Here is an 11,515-nt window from a genome sequence, read left to right as displayed (position 1 = left end):
TTCTGAAGAGAGAGAGAAAGCAGGTAGATTCTCAGAAGAGCGATATAACAAATGACATCATACCATTCAGCACAATAAAGAGCTCATGATATCATATGTTCATATGTCACGGGTCAGAACACATAAAATGCTGTCCTTAAACCTCCCGTCTCACCCTCCATGCTGCTGGACTGTTCTGGTCAAGAAGATCTGACGCACGTGACACACACTTGACCTCAGAGTGAGACCTGTGAGAGGAAGCGGGTGTTTTAAAGGGCAAAGCGACTGCGGGGTGGAGACCCGATCAACTGCTGCCAAACATACGGAGACAGCAGACGCACCACCTGCAGCGAGACGCCAGTGCCAGTGTGCTTTTCTCCGTTTTTCCCAGTTAAAAGGGCTCATATCAGAAGGAATCAACTAAATCAAGAACTCAAAACTTCCTCCCTCAAAAACATTTGACTCAATGACTCAAACCTAAATGCAATGATAAGAAGTGTACTAAAAGTACCTGGATGATGCACTTCTTCAACCGAAACAGAGTGTGTAATGTTGAACTCTTCATGCAGCACTCGTGGCTTGCTGTACGTAGCGGAAGGGGCGGAGTTATGTGGCTGGTCTGACAAAACAATTGTAATTAATGGAAATGTGGAAACTAGTGAAACTTCAGTGAAGATAGCACTTTTTATATATGAGTTGAATGTGTCACCATCACCCCACGCTGTGTGAATATGTACGTTATTTGAGATATAAGTGTTGAACTGAGGTTGGCTAACGTGCTAAAGCTAGCAGCAAGTCGCAACACATCAGCTGCGTCTGAAACTACATACTGTCACAGTATGTTCTGTATTTGATGATGGACGCACTTATCCGTCTGCTATAACAGTACACTCTTTTAGGTATGCATGCGAGTAGTTTGAGTAGATTTCGGACATACTTCATCCGGGGACGTTGGCATTGTCTCGTGACCCGAATATATGACGTAATAACAACAACCGTGAAAACTATCTGCTTTGGTTTTGTTAAACAAGCATCATTTAAGCACAAGGAACAATTATCATGGTATATAAAGCACTTACAGTTCAGAAGAGCCGTCCGACTCACGGTTCATCGCCGTTCCTTTAAATCCTGTGTTTTGAACATGTCGCCTCAACTCCCGAGGGATTATGGGATCGTTAAGTGTCCAGTCGATCCGCGCTTCAGAATCTCGCCGGAAATAATAGGTCATCCGAGTATTTCTAGCTTACTGCTTCATGAGTATTGTGGATTCGGACATACTACTCCATTGGCATACTGTTTTTAGCATACTATATAGTAGGGAAGTATGGATATTCTGACGCAGCAATCGTGTGCGTTTGAAATGTCACTTCTGTCAGATGAAAAATGCCGAAAGCTTCGTAGTAGTGTAATAAAAGAATATTAGTGTACCATTTGAAACAATGCTACACTTTTAAAATTCACACACTAGATAGTCGTGTGTAAGTGCACAGTGTATAGTGCATCATTTGGGACTAGGATTGCCACTTTTGAAGTTGTAAAATACAGGTCTCTTACCACACCCACTCCAGAGTTTTAGCACAATGTTTGGAATTTTCAGACAGCCCCTTACCCACCATAGACATAATTTCCAATGAATATCAAAGTTCAGTTAACTTTACCCTACTGGAGTGGTCCCTCTTGAAGATTTCACGTGACGGCATCTGACCAACTTAAATACAGGGCAAATCATGTCCCGTATTGATTCAGAATGGGACGCATAATTTCATCTATAAATACGGGATGATCCCATATTTTATGGGACGGGTGGCATCCCTATTTGGCACACAGCTCAACAGTAAACAAGACAAGACTAGACAAGACTCAAGAAACATGAAACAAAAGACTTACAAAAGTGTTACATAAAATGTGTGAAAGCTTGTGCTGTATGTGATTGTGTAGCACCAACAACTCTGCAGATTCTTTTGAACAATACAAACATTGGATTATTTTGACAAGATCCCTGATTATTTCAGTCTGATCTGAACAGTTTGAGCAGCACATTTCAGCACAGATTGTTTTATGAATATGTCACAATGTAATGCAGTTTTACAGAGAGGCTGTTATTGAAGGACGAGGCAGTTCAAAACAGTATTAGAACCGACAGTAAAGCACTGTTACTCATTTAACATGTGAAGAAGGAGTTTACATAGAAGTCTTAAAGACACAGCAGCAAAAATGGTCCATTTGAATGTAAATGTCATTGTAAAAAATCAAATAAAACACAGCTAAATTATAAATGGACCTAAGGATGAATCACACTTTCAAGTTGTAAATGGAAGTCTAAACAACACTCAGTGTAATGGCCAAGATGTTCCAGTGGTACACCACAAGATCCAGACTGTTATTGCCCTGAATTGTCTTGTTCACACAGTTGGGTTTCTCCTCATGGGTGAAACATGTCACTCAGTTAATATGAAACAAAAGCAATCATGTGAGATCTCACAGTGACTGCTGCCTCGGGGCTCTGATCGAGTACAGGCACACACACACACACACACACACACACACACACACGTCGAGTCAAACACATGTGTGTGGTATTTATTGATGGGTTATTACGGGTAAGTTTACAGATGCCCTGGGGGTTTGCCCTGTTTCGCCTTCGCCCCCTCTGTAAGTGGGCAAACACTGAGGTCAGTGAAAGACCCCTGAGAAAAGCACGATTAGACTTAAACAAACTGCATTTCCTACCACCTCTGGAGTCGTGAGTTTGAATCCAGGACATGCTGAGTGACTCCAGCCAGGTCTCCTAAGCAACCAAATTGGCCCGGTTGCTAGGGAGGGTAGAGTCACATGGGGTAACCTCCTTGTGGTCGTGATTAGTGGATCTCTTTCACAATGGGGTGTGTGGTGAGTTGTGTGTGGATCGTGGAGAGTAGCATGAGCCTCCACATGCTGTGAGTCTCCACCGTGTCATGCACAACGAGTCACATGATAAGATGCACGGATTGACGGTCTCAGAAGCGGAGGCAACTGAGACTTGTCCTCCACCACCCGGATTGAGGCGAGTAACCGCGCCACCACGAGGACCTACTAAGTAGTGGGAATTGGGCATTCCAAATTAGGGGAAAAAAGGGGATAAAATAAAAACAAATAAAAACAAATTTAGAAGAAAAAAAACACTGCATTCCAGCACTGCTCATGCTCCATGTTTATAACAGTCATTGTGGAATTTCGTTTCGATTTTGATTCACTCCTAAAATCTGATCAAAAGTTCAGTTTCAGGCTGCAGATGATGTTTGGATCACTCAACATGTTTGACAGACATGTGACAATGATAATCAGTACATAGATTCAGAATTTATAATGTATCATTTTATTTTAACATGATTGACAGTGATTGGATGATGCTGGACATTACTTTGAATCAGAATTAATTATGATCATTTCTGATGTAATGTCTGTAACATCTCAAAAACATGAATAATCAACACTCCTGGAAACATAATCAACTATTTGATGAATAAATCTGACTTTCTATAGCTTGATATTATTTAAAATTTCACAACTTAGTCCCGCTGTCCACATATGAGGACATACATTTTTATGAAAACTAACCCTAACTATTTTTTTTTTTTTTTTTTTTGCATGTTTATTAGAGGCTACTAGATGAAAAAGCTGATATGAAAATATTGGTTTATTTATAATTAACTGTGTAAATGTACTGCATTGTATAAAGTTATTAATACTTTTTTCTGTGTGTACGCCTATTTAAAAAAACCTACCAAATCAAGTGAAATCTGAAAAAGTAAAGCATGTCAAATATGCATAAAATTAATGTCTAATGTTCTATTGTAATATGTCAAATGTGAGTTATATTGTTTAGAACTGCAAAAACACAAGTACAAAAAAATTCCCTTTTTCCACCACATCAATTGTCATATTTTCTTATTATTTATCTTGTATTTATCTTTCATTGTGGCTCTCTTAAAATGTTGACCTGTTGTGAGTTTAATAGTTCCAATCCACGTTATTTCTTGTTAGCTTGTGTGCCTCTTTGTAGATTTTTAAGCATAATTGCTAAGCAAAACCAAACAAAATAAGGTGAGTATGTGGCAAAATATCGGTTTTTCTATCAGCCTATATTTTTTGTTAAAGTCAGTATCAGCCAAACATTTTCATATGTTCATGCATGATAATGTATAGTATCCACTGCACTGGACAAACAGTTAAAATACATTTTAACCATTCAGGGTGTGATGTTACATCCAAACCACAATGGAGGGTTAACCTTTGACCCTTACGCATAACTCTATATGTCATTGTATTTTATTTATGACAACAAATTCAACATCTGATGAAAGTGTCGATGCACCAAGAACCCCTGGAGCAGTTAGGCTACAACTATTTTCTAATGCAGTGGACAGATATGAAACTTTCTCAAAATGCATCATTTTAGATTTTTTATTATTTTATTTTTTTATAAAAAGAGACAATGACTATTATTCTTTTGTAATTTAATAATCCATGCATCAAAGGGTTAAAAAAAAATTTGTGTCAATACGCTCAGTGAACTATATGAGAGTGTGGTGTTGAGATCTTTTGAAAATTTGGTTCAACATTTTGGGATCCCCAGATCTCAGTTTTATAGGTACACTTTTACAGCTGCGTCACCTGCTCTGTACTATTTTTGGGAGTAGCATACACCCCCCTAGAGCGGCTGATACTCTGGGAGAGGTGATTACTGCTTTTGGAAAAGGTCATGAGGCATCAGTGTATTATTCCCTGTTAATTCAGAGTCTGGGGGACGGAGCTTTAACTTCTATTAAGAGATTATGGGAGAAAGATCTAAATTTGGTATTGGAGGAGGGAGTGTGGACTAGGATTCTAAAAAACATCAAGTTTGTATCTAGAGATGCAAGGGTGCGCCTTATGCAATTTAAGATTTTACATCGATTCTATTGGACCTCCTCTAGACTGTATAGGCTTGATCTTAAAGACACACCCACCTGCTGGAGATGCCAACCAGAGGATGGGGACACAACCCATGTTTTTTGGCGGTGTATTGAGATCCAGGAATTCTTCTTGAATGTTCAGAGTTTTGTGTGTGACTTGGTGGGCACTCGGGTTTCATTTTGCCCCAGACTTTGTGTTTTTGGCGATGGGATGGTCATTGATGTGGGGAATAGTCATATAAAGAACTGTGTTCTGACCTGTGTGATGATCGCCAGGCAGATTATTTTGAGAGGTTGGAGGTCAGCTGGTGCGCCCCCATTTCCGGAGTGGTGCACGGAGATGGGAAGGGTGGCGGCTTTGGAAGAGGTGTCATTGGGAAGATGGGGTAACTTAGATTTGTTTGTCAGGAAATGGGGCAGTTATTTGGAGTTTTTGGAGGGCTCTCGGTGTGGGGCGTGGAGAGAGTAGTATAGTTTTGGTTGAGTATGTTTATTATATATATATATAATTTTTTGTTTGTGTGTTTGTTTGCTATTTTTTTCTGTATATCTACTCATATGTGACCACGGGGATGTTTGTTTGGGGGCGTGGTTGGGGATTGGGAGGGGTGGTTGTATATATATATATAATGTGTGTGTGTGTGTGTGTGTGTGTGTGTGTGTGTAAAACATTTTTTTTTTTGCTTTTCTTTATTATTGTAAGATTTAATTAAAAAAAATAATTACAAAAATAATTGTGTCAGACATTGTTAAACTTTTACAAGCCGAAGAATATTGATAAAATATAATAAATGTGTTTTATTAGGAATTTAGGACATTTATTTCTACAGAGAAAGACCCGCGCCATCTCTCCTCTCAGATCAATAGTGCTGTGATGTGGAATCATGAGCAGGCTTGATTGTGTTGCACTAATGATGTCGAGCAGACACTCTATTCAAGAGTCTGGGATGTTTTTTGCCCGGCTCTATAAATTGCATATCACAAGAGCACTTTTTACTCCTGTTTGGTCCAATTAAAATCAAAGAAAGTGCCTCAGATGACGTCACAATGGCACGCTGCACGCTTTTGAGCGCGAGACCTCTGAATATTAATGAGCTTCTCAGGCAACGAATGCAAAAAAGACCCGCGCCGCTCATTTCATGCTGCCACTGCTGTTCATATTTTTGTCTTTTGTTGAGATTTTATTTATCTTAACATTTTGTGCCATCATACCGATGCGTTTGGTTTGTGTCTCACTGGACAACCGTTACGGATGAGGGTTTAGCTAATGAAAACTCTCATTTCCATCTGAATGTGCAGTTGATGTGAACTGTTATTAAAAACAGGTGGTCTACATCTTTATAATGACGGTAATTATTGCTGTTTGAATAGGACCTTAGCTTATGCTTCAATGCATTTATTCCACAAGTAAAATAGAAGAAACATAAGAACAAATTGACAAAACAACCGTTTTTATGTTCAGCTCAATCACTTTGGTTTATTAATTATTAAATAACAATGGAAAAAATCTTACTGTTCCTTTTTACTTTAAGACATTAATCACTCAACATCTTTGGTTTTTTCTTCTTCTTTCAAAATAATGTATTTTGAGTTCTGTCACCTCTGTCCATTGCAATAGAATAACCTACAATTCCTGAGGCATCACCACTTTCATCAGCCATTTTAAACTTATGTTACCATAAATAAATAAAAAACACAATGACATATAAAGAGGACAGTCATACACACTAAACAAATCCAAGTGAAATTCAACACAGTCATCAGAAAGTGATATGATCTCATCGCTATAAAATGTTCCAATGGATTCACACTTCTAACGGATGGTGTTCACTCAACGTGATTTTTACTGCTTGCTCAATTTACTTATTTAAAATGAGCTAATGCAACACAATGGAATGCCCAATTCCCAATGCGCTCTAAGTCCTCGTGGTGGCGTAGTGACTCGCCTAAATCCTTGTGGTGGAGGATGAATCTCAGCTGTCTCCGCGTCTGAGACCGTCAATCCGCGCATCTTATCACGTGGCTTGTTGAGCGCGTTACCATGGAGATGTAGCGCATGTGGAGGCTTCACGCTATTCTCCGCAGCATCCACACACAACTCACCACGCGCCCCACCGAGAGCGAGAACCACATTATAGGGACCACGAGGAGGTTACCTCATGTGACTCTACCCTCCCTAGCAACCGGGCCAATTTGGTTGCTTAGGAGACCTGGCTGGAGTCACTCAGCACGCCCTGGATTCAAACTCGTGACTCCAGGTGTGATAGTTAGCGTCAATACTCGCTGAGATACCCAGGCCCCAATGCAACACAATTCTTAAGCATTTGATCTCAACTTGATTACATTGTGTACAATCCATCTATGTTTACTTAATCCAATTGTGTTGGAACTAACTGAATAATATTTGTTGTATCAATGTATTGCTGAAACCGGGCAGGGGATTTACAGTTTCCAGCATACTTTGCATGGGACTGGATTGGGAGAGTACATTATAAAGTTATATTTTACATTTTAATGTATTTCTACACAAAATGAAACAAGTAGGAGACTTGTTAGTGTTTAATGTTCTGTTATACTGGGATTTAGAGGAGTTTCTGTTATGTTGATTTTTTGAGTTATAGAACAGATCAATTTTAAGTTAGGTTAACTCAATTTATTTAGGTTTTTGGTACACAAAGTATTTGAGTAAAGTTTACATTTTAATTTAATTTCAAAGAGACTAATTTTCATAGAGTGAGACCAATGTCCACAATTGAATTAAGTTAAAACATCAACAATAACAAAATTTCAGTGTAGAATTATGGATAAAGGTCAAATTGAATTACCCCTTGTGGTTTGGATGTAACAATGTTACAGAATGATACAAATAGTTAAAGATGCATCAAAGGGTTCATTTGCAAAAGAATATCACACAGATAAAGTCTACGGCCAGACGTGTGCAGGCAGGTGTAGAACTAGTGTAGCATTGATTTTTAGAACTGTGTTATTCTGTTTAACAGGATACAAAACTGTCTCTTGTGAATGCTGAGCCGGTTTTCTTCATTTATTCATGAGTTCTGAGACTTAACCGATGATTACACTGATGCGCGTGCATGTACATCGTCAGCGTGAACACACAAGAGCATGACAGACGAGATTTATCACTTTATACAGTTTAATCTTTAGAGCATTTCATTATTCACACAGAGACCCTTTAAAATTAACAAATTATCCTAAGCCTGACATATAAAAGAATTGTTAGAAAATTCTATTTTTTATTTTATTTTTATTTTTTTACATTAAACTGTTTTTAGAACCATTAGACAAACTATAAAAAGATATTTGTAAATCATATTATTAACATTTTTGTATCATATTTATGTATACATACATTAGGCTTTAAAGGTTATTATCCTCCTGATTTCTGTGTAGGACATTTGTTATGTAAGTTTTTCTACAGAGGTAAATATTGGGGTATTATCAGAGGACTCTCTGGGCTTTTCAGAGATACCAAATGTTTGAGAGTTTGACCATGACAACTTCCTCTACTTGCTCTATAAATATGGACTGAAATGTATCACATAAAATACAACATGAATAAAATATTCTTTTTTCAATAAAAATGTCTATCATATGTATATGCACCAAACACTATATTGACAAACAAAATAGAAAGGGAAATTGTAAAACTTTTTTCACTGGGTCTCAGGAACTTATGTTAAGATGACATCATAATAACTTGTTGTGGTGGTGGGGGCGTGGTCGAGCGTTCGTCTGGAGAGAGAGAGAAAGCGGGAAGGGTGCACACACCTGAGCGCTATAATGTCTAACACCTATTTCTGATTGCAGTAAGCACTGGGGAGAGCGATAAAAAGGGACCACACCAGAGACGAGGGAGAGAGAGCTACCCATCTGAAATAGACTATCTTGAGTTGAGCTAAAGAGTGTTCTGCTGAAAAGCCCTTTGAGTTGTTTATTAAACGTCATACCTTTGAGTTGAAGCCCAAGTTTCCTGTGTCCTCCTTTCCCTCCCCTCCATGAACGTTACACTTGTGATGTAAAATAATGAGATCTTTATAATGACAGAGCAGGATGCATATATGAAAATACACAGAAATATTAGTTCACACTTTAAATATATCTTATAACATGTATATGTCAGAATTTTCAAAGCTCTGTGATGTTTTTGGTGGTGTGCATGAATGTAATGTAATGATGATTGAGAGATATTCCTCAAAAGCCTGTTGTATCATATTTGATACAGGGATTTCAAAGGGGGATTTTCAATAAAATAATATACAAACTTTTAATCAAGCACAAGTTGCTTATATTCAGCAAATACTCATTTTAAAATATCAGTAACAATAAAATCATTAGTCACTTTTACTTCATTAAAATAAGATCTAATTTTTCTCAACATAAGAGCCACTTCTAGCGCAAGTCCGCCGCAATTTTAAATAGATCGATATAAACATTGAAACCACTTTTTTCACAAATCACCACTAGATGGTGCCATAAACATGTGACACTTACATGCCATAGATTGTTTGGCTCATCAGTTTGAAAGTGAAACAGGAGCCGTCAAACGTTGTGATTCATATTTGATACATATGGTGTTATAGGGTTAAACTCAGCAGCATTTGTGTCATAATGTTAATTACCACAAAAAACAAAAACAAAAACAAAAAAGCAATCTTTCGAGTCTTCCCTCCTTTTCTTAAAAAAAGAAGCAAAAATCAAGGTTACAGTGAGACACTTGCAATGGAGGCGAATGGGTTCAATTTTTGGAGGGTTTAAAGGCAGAAATGTGAAGCTTATAATTTAATAAAAGCACTCGTGTGTTATTTGAGCTGTAAAGTTGTTTAAATCGTCGAATTAGGGTTTACAATGTTACGTCATCATGGCAACAAAATTGTAAAATTAACAGAAAATGTTAGTAAGCAATTTTCTCACAGTAAAATCATGTTAACACACATATTGTTTATATCTTGTGTCTATACTTTTGAAACAGTGAGTATTTTAATGTTTACAGATTGACCCCATTGACTTCCATTGTAAGTGTCTCACTGGAACACACATTTGTGCTTTTATTAAAGAAAAGGAGGAATATTCCTTTATTTTTAACACACCAAACATTGTCTGAGCTTATAATCTTTTCTATTAATCATTAATATACAGTATTAATGACAAATACACAGTATACACGGTTTATATAATATACTGTATGGTCATTAATATATTGTATATACCAACGCCATGAGAATCCCCCTCCACACACTCACACACAGAGTGTATGTATGAGTCTATAATGTCTGATCGCTGTGGCTGTAAGCAGCATATAATGGAAACAGATTGCTGTGTTGATTGTGTAGGCCTCAGGCTCTCAGTCTCACAGGAGCAACGCCAGTTTACAGTGTGTTCAAAGGAGAGGACTAAAAGGCAATTACAATGTTAATGTGTCCTGGCGGGGGGGAACAGAGACCGAATGATCAAGAGCAAAAAACACAAGGTGATGGAGTGAGTCGGGACTGCTGGAAATAATGCTGTCTGGAAAGCAAAATGGCAGCAATCAACAAGAAAAGGCACAAGTATGAATATATACAGGTCACTTCGGGAAAGAGAGGGGCTCTTTGACACACACACACACACACAGAGAGAGAGAGAGAGAGAGAGAGAGAGAGAGAGAGAGAGAGGGTTGGGTGTGTGCGAGTGTGAGCACTAGCAGGGTTAATATAACCCACCGCTCTCCCGGGAACTCATAATAGGCCATTAAACAGGCACATTAGGATAAATGAAAAGGCTTTTAAGTGGTTACCACAAGACCACCTGGATTTCACTCTCATGAGTCTCTCTTCATGTGTGTTTATTTGAGTGCCAGTGTGTGTGTTTGTGTGTCAAAGTTTTTATGGCTAAAAGGGAAGAATATATTTAAGAGCGAATGGATTTGATTTTTCTATTTTAGTTCCTAGACGTCTCAACACACCTCTGTCTTACGGAATTATCCTGATCATCTCCGGAGTTATTTCAAAGTTTTCTATATGCTGTTGGCCAAAAGTAAATGGTGCCATTTGTCAGTTTTGCGTGCATGTGTGCTTTTCCTTAGGAGACTAAAATGTCCATTTTAAGCTAAATCAAAGCCTCCTTTTGGGGTGTCATGAAAGCTGAAAATGATATGCAAATAAGGTTGAGCTGTTTTTAAATTCTAAAACTGCACAAGGTTTTCTTTCAGGAATGGGTCTGTCTTTAGACATGGGTTAGTTATAATTAGCTTTATTTAAAAATATGCAATTGATAACATAACAGGAAGTAGAAACACTTAGTTATAGTCTGGGGATAAAAAGTTAACTAAATCTGATATTAAAAATAAATCAGAGAACGTCCTCATTTGGAAAAGCGGTTCATTAAAAACGTTTTTTTTTCTTCTAGGGTTAAAACCCATTGCTGAAAGTGTTTCTGGGAATGCCGCATCTACTCATGACTTCACTTATAAAAGCAGCAGATATTTGTTCCGATAGAGGCTAATCAGCGCAATAATCTACTTGGGATTGTGATGCTAATCGTAATGGATTCGTAGAGGGGCCAATGTGCACGATTGGCTAATTCCACTGAACCGCGGCCCCCAG

This window comes from Myxocyprinus asiaticus, chromosome 9 (assembly GCF_019703515.2).
Source record: "Myxocyprinus asiaticus isolate MX2 ecotype Aquarium Trade chromosome 9, UBuf_Myxa_2, whole genome shotgun sequence".
Lineage (NCBI taxonomy): Eukaryota > Metazoa > Chordata > Actinopteri > Cypriniformes > Catostomidae > Myxocyprinus > Myxocyprinus asiaticus.
The sequence above is the reverse complement of the archived record's forward strand: the minus strand, read 5'-3'. Positions refer to the sequence as shown.